The sequence below is a fragment of the Triticum dicoccoides genome, chromosome 7A, assembly GCF_002162155.2.
Source record: "Triticum dicoccoides isolate Atlit2015 ecotype Zavitan chromosome 7A, WEW_v2.0, whole genome shotgun sequence".
In the NCBI taxonomy this organism is placed as follows: Eukaryota; Viridiplantae; Streptophyta; class Magnoliopsida; order Poales; family Poaceae; genus Triticum; species Triticum dicoccoides.
In genome coordinates this window covers 80,883,309-80,898,305 of record NC_041392.1, presented here as the reverse complement: position 1 = coordinate 80,898,305, position 14,997 = coordinate 80,883,309, and the positions used below count along the sequence as shown (strand labels likewise).

The 14,997-nt window shown below is 44.8% G+C and overlaps 1 long non-coding RNA gene across 1 annotated transcript; it reads right to left on the bottom strand.

Annotated features, from left to right (window-relative positions):
* Positions 1-12,296: 12,296 nt before the first annotated feature.
* Positions 12,297-14,599, bottom strand: LOC119334390. The gene is made up of 3 exons (XR_005161307.1): positions 14,331-14,599; positions 12,840-14,147; positions 12,297-12,361 (listed from the first exon to the last, which is right to left on the bottom strand). It is a non-coding gene; the product is annotated as an uncharacterized LOC119334390 (long non-coding RNA).
* Positions 14,600-14,997: the final 398 nt, after the last annotated feature.

The window sequence follows — 14,997 nt, the reverse complement described above, 5'->3', positions numbered from 1 at the left end:
CGCATGGGGGCGTACCGGCGCTAAAATCGGCGTGGGGGCCCGTGCCGGCCCCAGGGTCGCCCCCAGAAGGTGACATTTTTTATATACAAAATAGGAATTCGGCTAAAGTTCGGCGAAAATGACATTTTATAGCATAGTTTTAATTACATAACAAATTTAATGCTATTCTATGGCGCGAAGATCGCAGTGAGCTTGGCGAAGTTGCCGTCGTTGTCACCGGCCTTCTCCTGCTTGACGGGACGCCGCCCTTGCTAGACCCCTAGCCGGCGTCGCCCTGGCGGACCGGTGCGGGTGGTGCGCCGTCGTCGTTGTCGTCGTCGAGGACGATGACCTCCTCGTCGCGGGCGTCTGTGGCCACCCGAGGGAGGGGGGCGCTTTTATAGCCGCCGGGGAGGCGTGTGCACGCATCGCGGGGAGTAAGGCGTCGCCGTCCCGTGGTAAGGAATCAATGAAAGGCTGACCGGCGGCAGCCTTGGCATTGATTTCCCGCGGAAAACCGAGGCGTTCTGAGGATGACGAGGCGAGTGTCGTTGACTCGGTGGGCCCGTGGCTCTTTCGCGCCAAAACCGTTTCGCCCGACGCGCCCGAGCGCCCCCCAGCGCGCCGGGTTCGTCTTGGGTTCGCCGGCGCCAAATTTGGCCCGAGCCGGCGAAAATTAGGCTTATGGGGACGCGGCTGGGCCGATTTTTGTGCGCCGGTGCGAAAAAATCACCTGAGAAAGGCGTGTTGAGGACGCGGTTGGAGATGCTATAATATAAAGCCTCCAACTCGAACTGGAAACAAGCACTACGCCACAACAGACTTCACTTGGTGTACCAGCATAACTTTCTAGCAATGTTCCCACCAAAATCCTCCAGTTTCAACGACAACTCTCCAGAAATGCACACCAATCTTCAGGGCTCATCCAGCAATCCACAAGATGAACGGAGCCCGGCCTTTCCTCATGTTGTATATATAAGTTGGAACCTGTAATAGCAGCTTTGCTCCTTTGACTTGCAGCCCTCATATTTTTTTTGTTTCTGTGTAAAGCAGACTGAAACTCTAACCGGTAAGTAGTCTGAGTAATTACACTACTAGGATCATAAGGGTGAACATTGTTAAAGCAAAGCATTGTTCCTACACTTACATATAGCCCAAATTACCGTTGCCACTCCCACTACTAATAAACATATGTATTTCCTAGAAAAAATTCACAACCTGCACACATATTTCTCTAACATAACTCGAATCCATATGGATACCCAGAGCACAGCTAACTAACCCCGCACATATCTAGCCAAAGAACAATGTATAAACAAGTAGTCCACCATTTCCTTTCTACAAAGTTTACATTTACTGCTCCCTACCCAACCTTTTTTTAACAAGTAGCTTTAGTAAGAATTCTATTCCTAAACATCAACCACAAAAGGACTTCAATCTTCAAAGGTACTTCTATAAACCATAGTCTCCCAAATGGACATTTCACTTGCAGAGCTTTTAACATCAAATGCATAGAATTACCAAAGAATTTACCAGAATTATTTAAAGTCCAAACACATTTATCATTTATCATTTTCCTCATTTAACATCACTCTAACACACAAGTCTTGCAGTTGCTGCCATGATTAAGCTAATTCACCCCTAATGTTTATCCTAAAATGAATATTATTCCATCTCTCCTCTAAGATGTTAGCTACTGTTGTATTAAAACTAACATTAAAATTATACAATCTAGGGAATTTGCTACACAGAGCATAATCCCCCAACCATTTATCCTTCGAGAACCTTATGTTCTTACCATTCCCCCATTTTTTTCAAACTGAATTTGTAAAATAACTATTCATACAACAAGAATTCCATGCATAAAAATGTCCTGGTTTGCTTTTAACATTAACAAGGAAATTACCACAATTATTGTTCTTAATATCTTCCTATCCTTAACCTCCTCCTTTTCTAGTATCCACAACCATTTGCTTAATACACATACATTCATAATCCCAAGACCCACTAGCTCCAAACCTCCTTGATCAACATGTTGACATACTTCCTCCCATTTAACTAAAGTATATTTATGAGAATCGTCACTATCTTGCCACAATAATATCTTCATTAAAATATTGCACTATGTAAAATAGCAATATGGAACATTGACATCATGTAATAAGGAAGATAAACATGATCTAAGAAAACACAAGTTAGCAACATAGGACATGAACCTCCCCTCCCAATTTACTGACTTCTTATCCATCTTATCTTCGGCTTTCTTACCACTCATATTCCTAATCTTAACATTATGCATTGGTGATGTAAGTAAGACATAGGTAGTACCCTAGAAACACAAATGAAAATATCCCTTGTACGTAACTTGCTAGTGCAACTAAATCAGAGTCGTCGATCAGTAACACAAAAAACGAGACGGACTCCTACTACTGCATGTCCTTTCCTCTTTGTAAATACCACCCGCGAAAACCATCTTCCAAGAATCAAACGAAGTCAGATTCACACTTCCTAGCTGAATCAAATAGGTCGGTCAGGTGGTCACACTGATGTCAAAGCCACTGAAGTTGTGTGTTTTGGTAGCGTGTGGGGTAATTTTTGACATGGAACCACGTCAACCCGGCCTCGAGGAATCTTGCACTACCATTGGAGTTGGAGATGATTTGCCAATGTCGGTCATGACGCATAGGTGCTAAAACCGATCTAGGAACCATGTGATGGCGAAGAATGTACTTTATGCTTGTTAGGAGGCCATGACATATGCATGGAAGGAGATGACATGGAGACAAAACTTCCATGGGAGGTGCATGCAGAGGTGGCTCCAGATGAAGGGAACTTTCTGTTGGAAATATGCCCTAGAGGCAATAATAAAAGCATTATTATTATATTTCCTTGTTCATGATAATTGTCTTTATTCATGCTATAATTGTGTTATCCGGAAATCGTAATACATGTGTGAATAATAGACACCAACATATCCCTAGTAAGCCTCTAGTTGACTAGCTCGTTGATCAACAGATAGTCATGGTTTCCTGACTATGGACATTGGATGTCATTGATAACGAGATCACATCATTAGGAGAATGATGTGATGGACAAGACCCAATCCTAAACATAGCACAAGATCGTATAGTTCGTTTGCTAGAGTTTTCCAATGTCAAGTATCTTTTCCTTACACCATGAGATCGTGTAACTCCCGGATACCGTAGGAGTGCTTTGGGTGTACCAAACGTCACAACGTAATTGGGTGACTATAAAGGTATACTACGGGTATCTCCGAAAATGTCTGTTGGGTTGACACGGATCAAGACTGGGATTTGTCACTCCGTATGACGGAGAGGTATCACTGGGCCCACTCGGTAATGCATCATCATAATGAGCTCAAAGTGACCAAGTGTCTGGTCACGGGATCATGCATTACGGTACGAGTAAAGTGACTTGCCGGTAACGATATTGAACGAGGTATTGGGATACCGACGATCGGATCTCGGGCAAGTAACATACCGATTGACAAAGGGAATTGTATACGGGGTTGCTTGAATCCTCGACATCGTGGTTCATCCGATGAGATCATCGAGGAGCATGTGGGAGCCAACATGGGTATTCAGATCCCGCTGTTGGTTATTGACCGGAGAGCGATCTCGGTCATGTCTACATGTCTCCCGAACCCGTAGGGTCTACACACTTAAGGTTCGGTGACGCTAGGGTTGTAGGGATATGTATATGCAGTAACCTGAATGTTGTTTGGAGTCCCAGATGAGATCCTGGACGTCACGAGGAGTTCCGGAATGGTTTGGAGGTAAAGAATTATATATAGGAAGTGCTATTTCGGCCATCGGGACAAGTTTCGGGGTCACCGGTATTGTACCGGGACCACCGGAAGGGTCCCGGGGGTCCACCGGGTGGGGCCACCTATCCCGGAGGGCCCCATGGGCTGAAGTGGGAAGGGATCCAGCCCAAAGTGGGCTGGGCGCCACTTCCCGCTAGGGCCCATGCGCCTAGGGTGGGGGAAACCCTAAAAGGAAGAGTCCTAGGAGGGGAAGGCACCTCCTAGGTGCCTTGGGGAGGAGGGATTCCTCCCCTTGGCCGCACATCTCCTAGGGCCGGCGCCCCCCCTTGGCCCTCCTATATATAGGGGGGAGATGGAGGACTTCTGACCTTGATCTTTGGTGCCCCCCTCTCCCTCTCCAACACATCCTCCTCCTCCATAGTGCTTGGCGAAGCCTTGCCGGAGTACTGCAGCTCCATCAACACCACGCCGTCGTGCTGCTGCTGGAGCCATCTCCCTCAACCTCTCCTTCCCCCTTGCTGGATCAAGAAGAAGGAGACGTTACGCTGACCGTACGTGTGTTGAACGCGGAGGTGCCGTCCATTCGGCGCTAGGATCTCCGGTGATTTGGATCACGTCGAGTACGCCTTCCTCATCCCCGTTCTTTGAACGCTTCCGCGCGTGATCTACAAAGGTATGTAGATGCAATCCGATCACTCGTTGCTAGATGAACTCCTAGATGGATCTTGGTGAAACCGTAGGAAATTTTTTGTTTTCTGCAACGTTCCCCAACAGTGGCATCATGAGCTAGGTCTATGCGTAGTTCTTCTTGCGCGAGTAGAACACAATTTGTTGTGGGCGTAGATGTTGTCAACTTTCTTGCCGCTACTAGTCTTATCTTGCTTCAACGGTATTGTGGGATGAAGCGTCCCGGACCAACCTTACACGTACGCTTACGTGAGACCGGTTCCACCGACTAACATGCACAAGTTGCATAAGGTGGCTGGCAGGTGTCTGTCTCTCCTACTTTAGTTGGAGCGGATTCGATGAAAAGGGTCCTTATGAAGGGTAAATAGAAGTTGACAAATCACGCTGTGGCTTTCACGTAGGTAAGAAAACGTTCTTGCTAGAACCCTACTTCAGCCACGTAAAACTTGCAACAACAATTAGAGGACGTCTAACTTGTTTTTGCAGCAAGTGCTTTGTGATATGATATGGCCAAAGTTGTGATGAATGATGAATGATCTATATGTGATGTATGAGATGTTCATGCTATTGTAATAGGAATCACGACTTGCATGTCGATGAGTATGACAACCGGCAGGAGCCATAGGAGTTGTCTTTATTTTTGTATGACCTGCGTGTCATTGAGAAACGCCATGTAAATTACTTTACTTTATTGCTAAACGCGTTAGCCATAGTAGTAGAAGTAATAGTTGGCGAGCAACTTCATGGAGACACAATGATGGAGATCATGATGATGGAGATCATGGTGTCATGCCGGTGACAAGATGATCATGGAACCCCAAGATGGAGATCAAAGGAGCTATGTGATATTGGCCATATCATGTCACTATTATTATTTGATTGCATGCGATGTTTATCATGTTTTGCATCTTGTTTGCTTAGAACGACGGTAGTAAATAAGATGATCCCTCATAATAATTTCAAGAAAGTGTTCCCCCTAACTGTGCACCGTTGTGACAGTACGTTGTTTCGAAGCACCACGTGATGATCGGGTGTTAGATTCTAACGTTCACATACAACGGGTGTAAGACAGATTTACACATGCAAACATTTAGGTTGACTTGACGAGCCTAGCATGTACAGACATGGCCTCGGAACACAGAAGACCGAAAGGTCGAGCATGAGTCGTATAGAAGATACGATCAACATGAAGATGTTCACCGATGTTGACTAGTCTGTCTCACGTGATGATCGGACACGGCCTAGTTAACTCGGATCATGTTATACTTAGATGACTGGAGGGATGTCTATCTAAGTGGGAGTTCATTGAATAATTTGATTAGATGAACTTAATTATCATGAACTTAGTCTAAATATTTTACAATATGTCTTGTAGATCAAATGGCCAACGTAGTCCTCAACTTCAACGCGTTTCTAGAGAAAACCAAGCTGAAAGACGATGACAGCAACTACACGGACTGGGTTCGGAACCTGAGGATCATCCTCATAGCTGCCAGGAAAGATTATGTCCTATAAGCACCGCTAGGTGATGCACCTGTTCTCCCTGCAGAACAAGACGTTATGAACGCTTGGCAGGCACGTACCGATGACTACTCCCTCGTTCAGTGCAGCATGCTTTACAGCTTAGAACCGGGGCTCCAAAAGCGTTTTGAGAGACACGGAGCATATGAGATGTTCGAGGAGCTGAAAATGGTTTTCCAAGCTCATGCCCGGGTCGAGAGATATGAAGTCTCCGACAAATTCTTCAGCTGTAAGATGGAGGAAAATAGTTCTGTCAGTGAGCACATACTCACAATGTCTGGGTTACATAACCGCTTGACTCAGCTGGGAGTTAATCTCCCGGATGACGCGGTCATTGACAGAATCCTCCAGTCGCTTCCACCGAGCTACAAGAGCTTTGTGATGAACTTCAATATGCAGGGGATGGAAAAGACCATTCCTGAAGTATTTGCAATGCTGAAATCAGCAGAGGTAGAAGTCAAAAAGGAACATCAAGTGTTGATGGTGAATAAAACCACTAAGTTCAAGAAAGGCAAGGGTAAGAAAACCTTCAAGAAGGACGGCAAGGGAGTTGCCACGCCCGGCAAGCAAGCTGCCGGGAAGAAGCCAAAGAATGGACCCAAGCCCGAGACTGAGTGCTTTTATTGCAAGGAAAGTGGTCACTGGAAGCGGAACTGCCCCAAATACTTAGCGGACAAGAAGGCCGGCAAAACGAAAGGTATATGTGATATACATGTAATTGATGTGTACCTAACCAGTACTCGTAGTAGCTCCTGGGTATTTGATACCGGTGCGGTTGCTCACATTTGTAACTCAAAACAGGAGCTGCGGAATAAGCGGAGACTGGCAAAGGACGAGGTGACAATGCGCGTCGGGAATGGTTCCAAGGTCAATGTGATCGCCGTCGGCACGCTGCCTCTTCATTTACCTTCGGGATTAGTTTTAAACCTTAACAATTGTTATTTAGTGCCAACTTTGAGCATGAACATTGTATCAGGATCTCGTTTAATTCGAGATGGCTACTCATTTAAATCCGAGAATAATAGTTGTTCTATTTATATGAGAGATATGTTTTATGGTCATGCTCCAATGGTGAATGGTTTATTCTTAATGAATCTCGAGCGTAATGCTACACATGTTCATAGTGTGAGTACGAAAAGATGTAAGATTGGTAATGATAGTCCCACATACTTGTGGCACTGCCGCCTTGGTCACGTAGGTGTCAAACGCATGAAGAAGCTCCATGCTGATGGACTTTTAGAGTCTCTTGATTACGAATCATTTGACACGTGCGAACCATGCCTCATGGGTAAAATGACCAAGACTCCGTTCTCAGGAACAATGGAGCGAGCAACCAACTTATTGGAAATCATACATACTGATGTGTGCGGTCCAATGAGTGTTGAGGCTCGCGGTGGCTATCGTTATGTTCTCACCCTCACTGATGACTTGAGTAGATATGGGTATATCTATTTAATGAAACACAAGTCTGAGACCTTTGAAAAGTTCAAGAAATTTCAGAGTGAGGTTGAGAATCAACGTGACAGGAAAATCAAGTTCCTGCGATCAAATCGTGGAGGAGAATACTTGAGTCACGAGTTTGGCACACACTTAAGAAAATATGGAATAGTTTCACAACTCACACCGCCTGGAACACCTCAGCGTAATGGTGTGTCCGAACGTCGTAATCGCACTCTATTAGATATGGTGCGATCTATGATGTCTCTTGCCGATTTACCGCTATCTTTTTGGGGATATGCTTTAGAGACTGCCGCATTCACTTTAAATAGGGCTCCGTCGAAATCCGTTGAGACGACACCATATGAATTATGGTTTGGGAAGAAACCTAAGCTGTAGTTTCTAAAAGTTTGGGGATGCGATGCTTATGTCAAGAAACTTCAACCTGAAAAGCTCGAACCCAAGTCGGAAAAATGCGTCTTCATAGGATACCCTAAAGAAACTATTGGGTATACCTTCTACCTCAGATCCGAAGGCAAGATCTTTGTTGCCAAGAATGGATCCTTTCTAGAGAAAGAGTTTCTCTCGAAAGAAGTAAGTGGGAGGAAAGTAGAACTTGATGAAGTATTACCTCTTGAACCGGAAAATGGCGCAACTCAAGAAAATGTTCCTGAGGTGCCTGCACCGACTAGAGAGGAAGTTAATGATGATGATCAAGATACTTCTGATCAAGCTCCTACTGAAATTCGAAGGTCCACAAGGACACGTTCCGCACCAGAGTGGTACGGCAACCCTGTCTTGGAAATCATGTTGTTGGACAATAGTGAACCTTCGAACTATGAAGAAGCGATGGCGGGCCCGGATTCCGACAAATGGCTGGAAGCCATGAAATCCGAGATAGGATCCATGTATGAAAATGAAGTATGGACTTTGACTGACTTGCCTGTTGAGCGGCGAGCCATAGAAAATAAATGGATCTTTAAGAAGAAGACAGACGCGGATGGTAATGTGACCATCTATAAAGCTCGGCTTGTCGCTAAGGGTTATCGACAAGTTCAAGGGGTTGACTACGATGAGACTTTCTCACCAGTAGTGAAGCTAAAGTCCGTCCGAATCATGTTAGCTATTGCCGCATTCTACGATTATGAGATATGGCAAATGGACGTCAAAACGGCATTCCTTAATGGTTTCCTTAAGGAAGAATTGTATATGATGCAGCCGGAAGGTTTTGTCGATCCTAAGAATGCTGACAAGGTGTGCAAGCTCCAACGCTCGATTTATGGGCTAGTGCAAGCATCTCGGAGTTGGAACATTCGCTTTGATGAGATGATCAAAGCGTTTGGGTTTACGCAGACTTATGGAGAAGCCTGTGTTTACAAGAAAGTGAGTGGGAGCTCTGTAGCATTTCTCATATTATATGTAGATGACATACTTTTGATGGGAAATGATATAGAACTCTTGGACAGCATTAAGGCCTACTTGAATAAGAGTTTTTCAATGAAGGACCTTGGAGAAGCTGCTTATATATTAGGCATCAAGATCAACAGAGATAGATCAAGACGCCTCATAGGTCTTTCACAAAGCACATACCTTGATAAGATATTGAAGAAATTCAATATGGATCAGTCTAAGAAGGGGTTCTTGCCTGTGTTACAAGGTGTGAAATTGAGCTCAGCTCAATGTCCGACCACGGCAGAAGATATAGAAGAGACGAGTGTCATCCCCTATGCCTCAGCCATAGGTTCTATTATGTATGCCATGCTGTGTACCAGACCTGATGTAAACCTTGCCGTAAGTTTGGTAGGAAGGTACCAAAGTAATCCCGGCAAGGAACACTGGACAGCGGTCAAGAATATCCTGAAGTACCTGAAAAGGACTAAGGAAATGTTTCTCGTTTATGGAGGTGACGAAGAGCTCGTCGTAAAGGGTTACGTCGACGCTAGCTTCGACACAGATCTGGATGACTCTAAGTCACAAACCGGATACGTGTATATTTTGAATGGTGGGGCAGTAAGCTGGTGCAGTTGCAAGCAGAGCGTCGTGGCGGGATCTACATGTGAAGCGGAGTACATGGCAGCCTCGGAGCTAGCGCATGAAGCAATTTGGGTGAAGGAGTTCATCACCGACCTAGGAGTCATACCCAATGCGTCGGGGCCGATCAAGCTCTTCTGTGACAACACTGGAGCTATTGCTCTTGCCAAGGAGCCCAGGTTTCACAAGAAGACAAGGCACATCAAGCGTCGCTTCAATTCCATTCGTGAAAATGTTCAAGATGGAGACATAGATATTTGTAAAGTGCACACGGACCTGAATGTAGCAGATCCGTTGACTAAACCTCTTCCTAGAGCAAAACATGTTCAACACCAGAATTCCATGGGTGTTCGATTCATCACAATGTAACTAGATTCTTGACTCTAGTGCAAGTGGGAGACTGTTGGAAATATGCCCTAGAGGCAATAATAAAAGCATTATTATTATATTTCCTTGTTCATGATAATTGTCTTTATTCATGCTATAATTGTGTTATCCGGAAATCGTAATACATGTGTGAATAATAGATACCAACATGTCCCTAGTAAGCCTCTAGTTGAGTAGCTCGTTGATCAACATATAGTCATGGTTTCCTGACTATGGACATTGGATGTCATTGATAACGAGATCACATCATTAGGAGAATGATGTGATGGACAAGACCCAATCCTAAACATAGCACAAGATCGTATAGTTCGTTTGCTAGAGTTTTCCAATGTCAAGTATCTTTTCCTTAGACCATGAGATCGTGTAACTCCCGGATACCGTAGGAGTGCTTTGGGTGTACCAAACGTCACAACGTAATTGGGTGACTATAAAGGTATACTACGGGTATCTCCGAAAGTGTCTATTGGGTTGACACGGATCAAGACTGGGATTTGTCACTCCGTATGACGGAGAGGTATCACTGGGCCCACTCGGTAATGCATCATCATAATGAGCTCAAAGTGACCAAGTGTCTGGTCACGGGATCATGCATTACGGTACGAGTAAAGTGACTTGCCGGTAACGATATTGAACGAGGTATTGGGATACCGACGATCGGATCTCGGGCAAGTAACATACCGATTGACAAAGGGAATTGTATACGGGGTTGCTTGAATCCTCGACATCGTGGTTCATCCGATGAGATCATCGAGGAGCATGTGGGAGCCAACATGGGTATCCAGATCCCGCTGTTGGTTATTGACCGGAGAGCGATCTCGGTCATGTCTACATGTCTCCCGAACCCGTAGGGTCTACACACTTAAGGTTCGGTGACGCTAGGGTTGTAGGGATATGTATATGCAGTAACCCGAATGTTGTTCGGAGTCCCGGATGAGATCCTGGACGTCATGAGGAGTTCCGGAATGGTCCGGAGGTAAAGAATTATATATAGGAAGTGCTATTTCGGCCATTGGTACAAGTTTCGGGGTCACCGGTATTGTACCGGGACCACCGGAAGGGTCCCGGGGGTCCACCGGATGGGGCCACCTATCCCGGAGGGCCCCATGGGCTGAAGTGGGAAGGGATCCAGCCCAAAGTGGGCTGGGGCGCCACTTCCCCCTAGGGCCCATGCGCCTAGGGTGGGGGATACCCTAAAAGGAAGAGTCCTAGGAGGGGAAGGCACCTCCTAGGTGCCTTGGGGAGGAGGGATTCCTCCCCTTGGCCGCACCCCCCTAGGAGATTAGATCTCCTAGGGCCGGCGCCCCCCCTTGGCCCTCCTATATATAGTGGGGAGATGGAGGACTTCTGACCTTGATCTTTGGTGCCTCCCTCTCCCTCTCCAACACATCCTCCTCCCCCATAGTGCTTGGCGAAGCCCTTCCGGAGTACTGCAGCTCCATCAACACCACGCCGTCGTGCTGCTGCTGGAGCCATCTCCCTCAACCTCTCCTTCCACCTTGCTGGATCAAGAAGAAGGAGACGTTACGCTGACCGTACGTGTGTTGAACGCGGAGGTGCCGTCCGTTCGGCGCTAGGATCTCCGGTGATTTGGATCACGTCGAGTACGCCTTCCTCATCCCCGTTCTTTGAATGCTTCCGCGCGTGATCTACAAAGGTATGTAGATGCAATCCGATCACTCGTTGCTAGATGAACTCCTAAATGGATCTTGGTGAAACCGTAGGAAAATTTTTGTTTTCTGCAGCGTTCCCCAACAGTTTCCATGTGTGTCGGTGCCAACTTATGGTACAACCTATTGTTGCAAAACAAGATGCTCGCTTTCCTAGTCCCTTCGTCTTGATAAAAACTGAGTTAATGGAGATGAATCTCAAGACATATCCAGGTCCAGATGAATATTTTAGGCGGTACATGCAAGAGATGTCTGGAGGCGTTTGGAGCCAATGTTGGCATACACAAGGTTTGGGATTTGTTTTGACAGAATGGGTAAATAACTCAAGTTGGATTTTGTTCGTGCCTGAACTTGATGTAGGCGATAGCGAAGTAGTAGTGAGATGGTGCAGAGTTGAGGTGGATGCAGGGGGGAAAGGGACATATATTAGCTACGAGCATTCAAGAGGAAGATGAGATGATGGGGTGTGAGGGTTTAGTTAGTATTCTTAGAGCGCCCATCACATCATAGTCATAGTCCTTTTTCGGTGGGCCAGTAAAGACAATTTGGGTGAAACCAACAAAAATTATGCAACTTGGACACTTGGTACAACCTTTCAATCACTGATGCAACAATGTCTTCTCTAGCAGGTTCTCCTTAATATTCACTAGATCATCGATGACGCACGTTGCTGTGTCCGTCTGTTTTGATGTAAATACATATACATTAAAGTTAAGTTGCATATTGGTTAGTGATCGAAGAGGGAATTTTCATAAGAAAATGGAAATATATAAAACTTCAAAATTTTCAAATTACATTGCCTCGATATAGAGTGGGTTGCATTGCTGCCATCCACAGGAGAGTCAAATCTTGTGTTGGATATAACCTGATAGCCATGAACAATGCAATCATACATTAGGTAAATATAAATTTGACAGAAAACAACAATATTTAAGGGGGATACCAATTACCAAAGCAGTTTACATAATTGCATACAGGGTAATGACAGACAGAAGGTAAGTAAGAAATAAAAATTATGTATGCATATCAATATAACAATCATTCATTCAAAATATTAAATTTACAAACCATGGTACAATTTCAGGACATATTTTTAAAATGCCAGATGACCGGTAATTCTCATTAATTGCAATAGGCGTAGCCTTCCGCAACAACAACAACAACAACAACAACAACAACAACAACAACAACAACAACAACAACAACAAAGCCTTTGGCTTCAGCAATATCTTCAATTCATGCAAAAGGATAAAGGTCAAAGGTAACCTTAAGTCACAGAAAAGGCTTAAAATCTAAAAGGCATCAGGTTAATCAGCACAAAACACGATATAATTAGCACTTACCTAGCAGCTTCTAAACTTCTCAGACGCCAAATTTTTTAAGCCAAACCAAATACATGAGCTTCCAAAGCCTACTCCCTCTCCATTATTCTGCAATAGTGACTTGAAACAAATCTGTAGCAAAATGGGGAACACCAAAAATTGATTAGGAAGATAAAAGATTCCTTCTCAAAACAACACAATGTTTCTTATTTTCATAATTGACTAATATGTTTGGTTGCTGCCGTAGAAAAATAGGTGTTCGCATCAATAAAATTTCTGGGGGAATTTCGTAAGGCCATTTAGTAAAGTAAAAGTAAAATGTATAAAGTAAACAGTAAACACCCCCCGTTAGCATGTTCTAATATATAAGCATATCTATGCCAAGAAACATTCAAGTTGGCCAAAACAAACTTAGAAATGACTGAATCCAAGACTTGAAAAATTCTCATTGTGTACTTTCTAATGTAGACGTCCAAGAAACCTGCTTCGACAAATCCGTCACAGGTACATTTTAATTAGAAATTAAATTGAACAGTGACAAGCACAAAAACTCGTCTCCCATCCGAAGGTCACCAGTAATTCTTAACTAAGTATCTCAGTTTCACAGCAAGGTAAGAACTGAGGTTTATATTCCCTGTCAGAAGTGAGAATTACCAATCTCGTATTCTTCCTGAGATCGCTCCATCACGAAAATTCATGTAGAAGCCATGTTACATTATTTAGCTCATAATAAAAGTTTTTAAATATGAGAAGGGCATGGTTTGATTAAGAAGAGGTTCAGATGTTACATTTATAAGGCTCCTAAGTTTAAACACCATCCAAGCTTGCTGCTAGAATAATCGCAAAAAAAAAACTCGCTGCTGGAATAACCATGCTTGAAAGGAGCATTATTGTCAATCCGTGTTGCAATTTACATAAAATGGGGAATGCGGGGAACAAAGCAATGGCAAAAAGGCGCACCGGGATAAAAGGAGAATGGTACCTTTTGACAACACTAACACTCGATGGGTGGCTACATTTTTCTGTTGCACATTTTCCTGTTCTTTTGTAAATAATTGTGGCGCAATAAACAGTTCCATGGTATGAAGACATATAATATATCTAAGCAACAGATAAATGCTAAAACATGGAAACATGAAGTATGGTAGTCAAAGCGAAATTATCACCTTTCCCGGAGCCATCAGATTGTCAATTAAATAAAATGACCAAATCAGAATAAACCAATTTTCAAGAATGAACACCATCTGCAGGCACACGTAATGAATTCGGTTGCATTTTCTATACACCCAAGAGCCTGAATGGATCGACCACAAAGAAGATGAGTAGCACCTGCACAAAATTGGGAGAGGGAGGTTCAGGACAATGTTGATGGGTAGAAGGAGGATCAGGTAAGGAAATAATGTAGATAGAGCGCAACCTACCCAAGCACCATGGCTGTGCAAGATGGAGAGGAAGTATATATGCAGGCGCAGGTAATGGATTCGATGCAGGCTCAAAGGAAGAAACGCTTACCTCCACTTAGTAGCCGCCGTGGCCCGTGAGTGGCGCACATCGTCATCGATGATGAATGCCCCTGCAACTGACGATTGATTACCTTCTTGAATCATGGGGATCAGTTTTACTCGCCTTCGTCGCCGAAGAGTCCGCTGATGCTTCGCCTCCATCTGCATCGGCGTCCGGTCCGGGAGGCTCGAACCATCTTGACGCATGGTCTCACCCCGCGGCCGAGAAGGGCGTGTGAGCACGCCTCGCCTCTCACGCATCCTCCACTCCGCTCAACCGGTCTGATCCTCTAGTTGGATATGCCGACCGAGCTGACCATGCGTCGAGCAACGCCCGAGCCTATCCTCGCTCTGGATCGGGTGGATGGAGATGTTAGATGGGCTGGTTGGCCCACATCGGACAACGATTCACAGGAGGCTCCCAAAATTGTTATCGGAGGAGCAGCCCACCACGATAGCGCTCGTTCGTAGCGACGGATGTTAGGCTACGCGGGGTTCACAGGAAATCAAACGATGGAAAACAGCCAAACCTAAAGATCCAACGGTCACAAAGGCTAATGGCCTGAGATGGCTGGGAAAATGCACAGTTTTAATGTCTCTAATAAATGGCGCCATCAGTCGACTCAATTTTTTTTTTCAAAGGGAGGGGGAGGGGAGATTTTTTAAAAAACAACCGG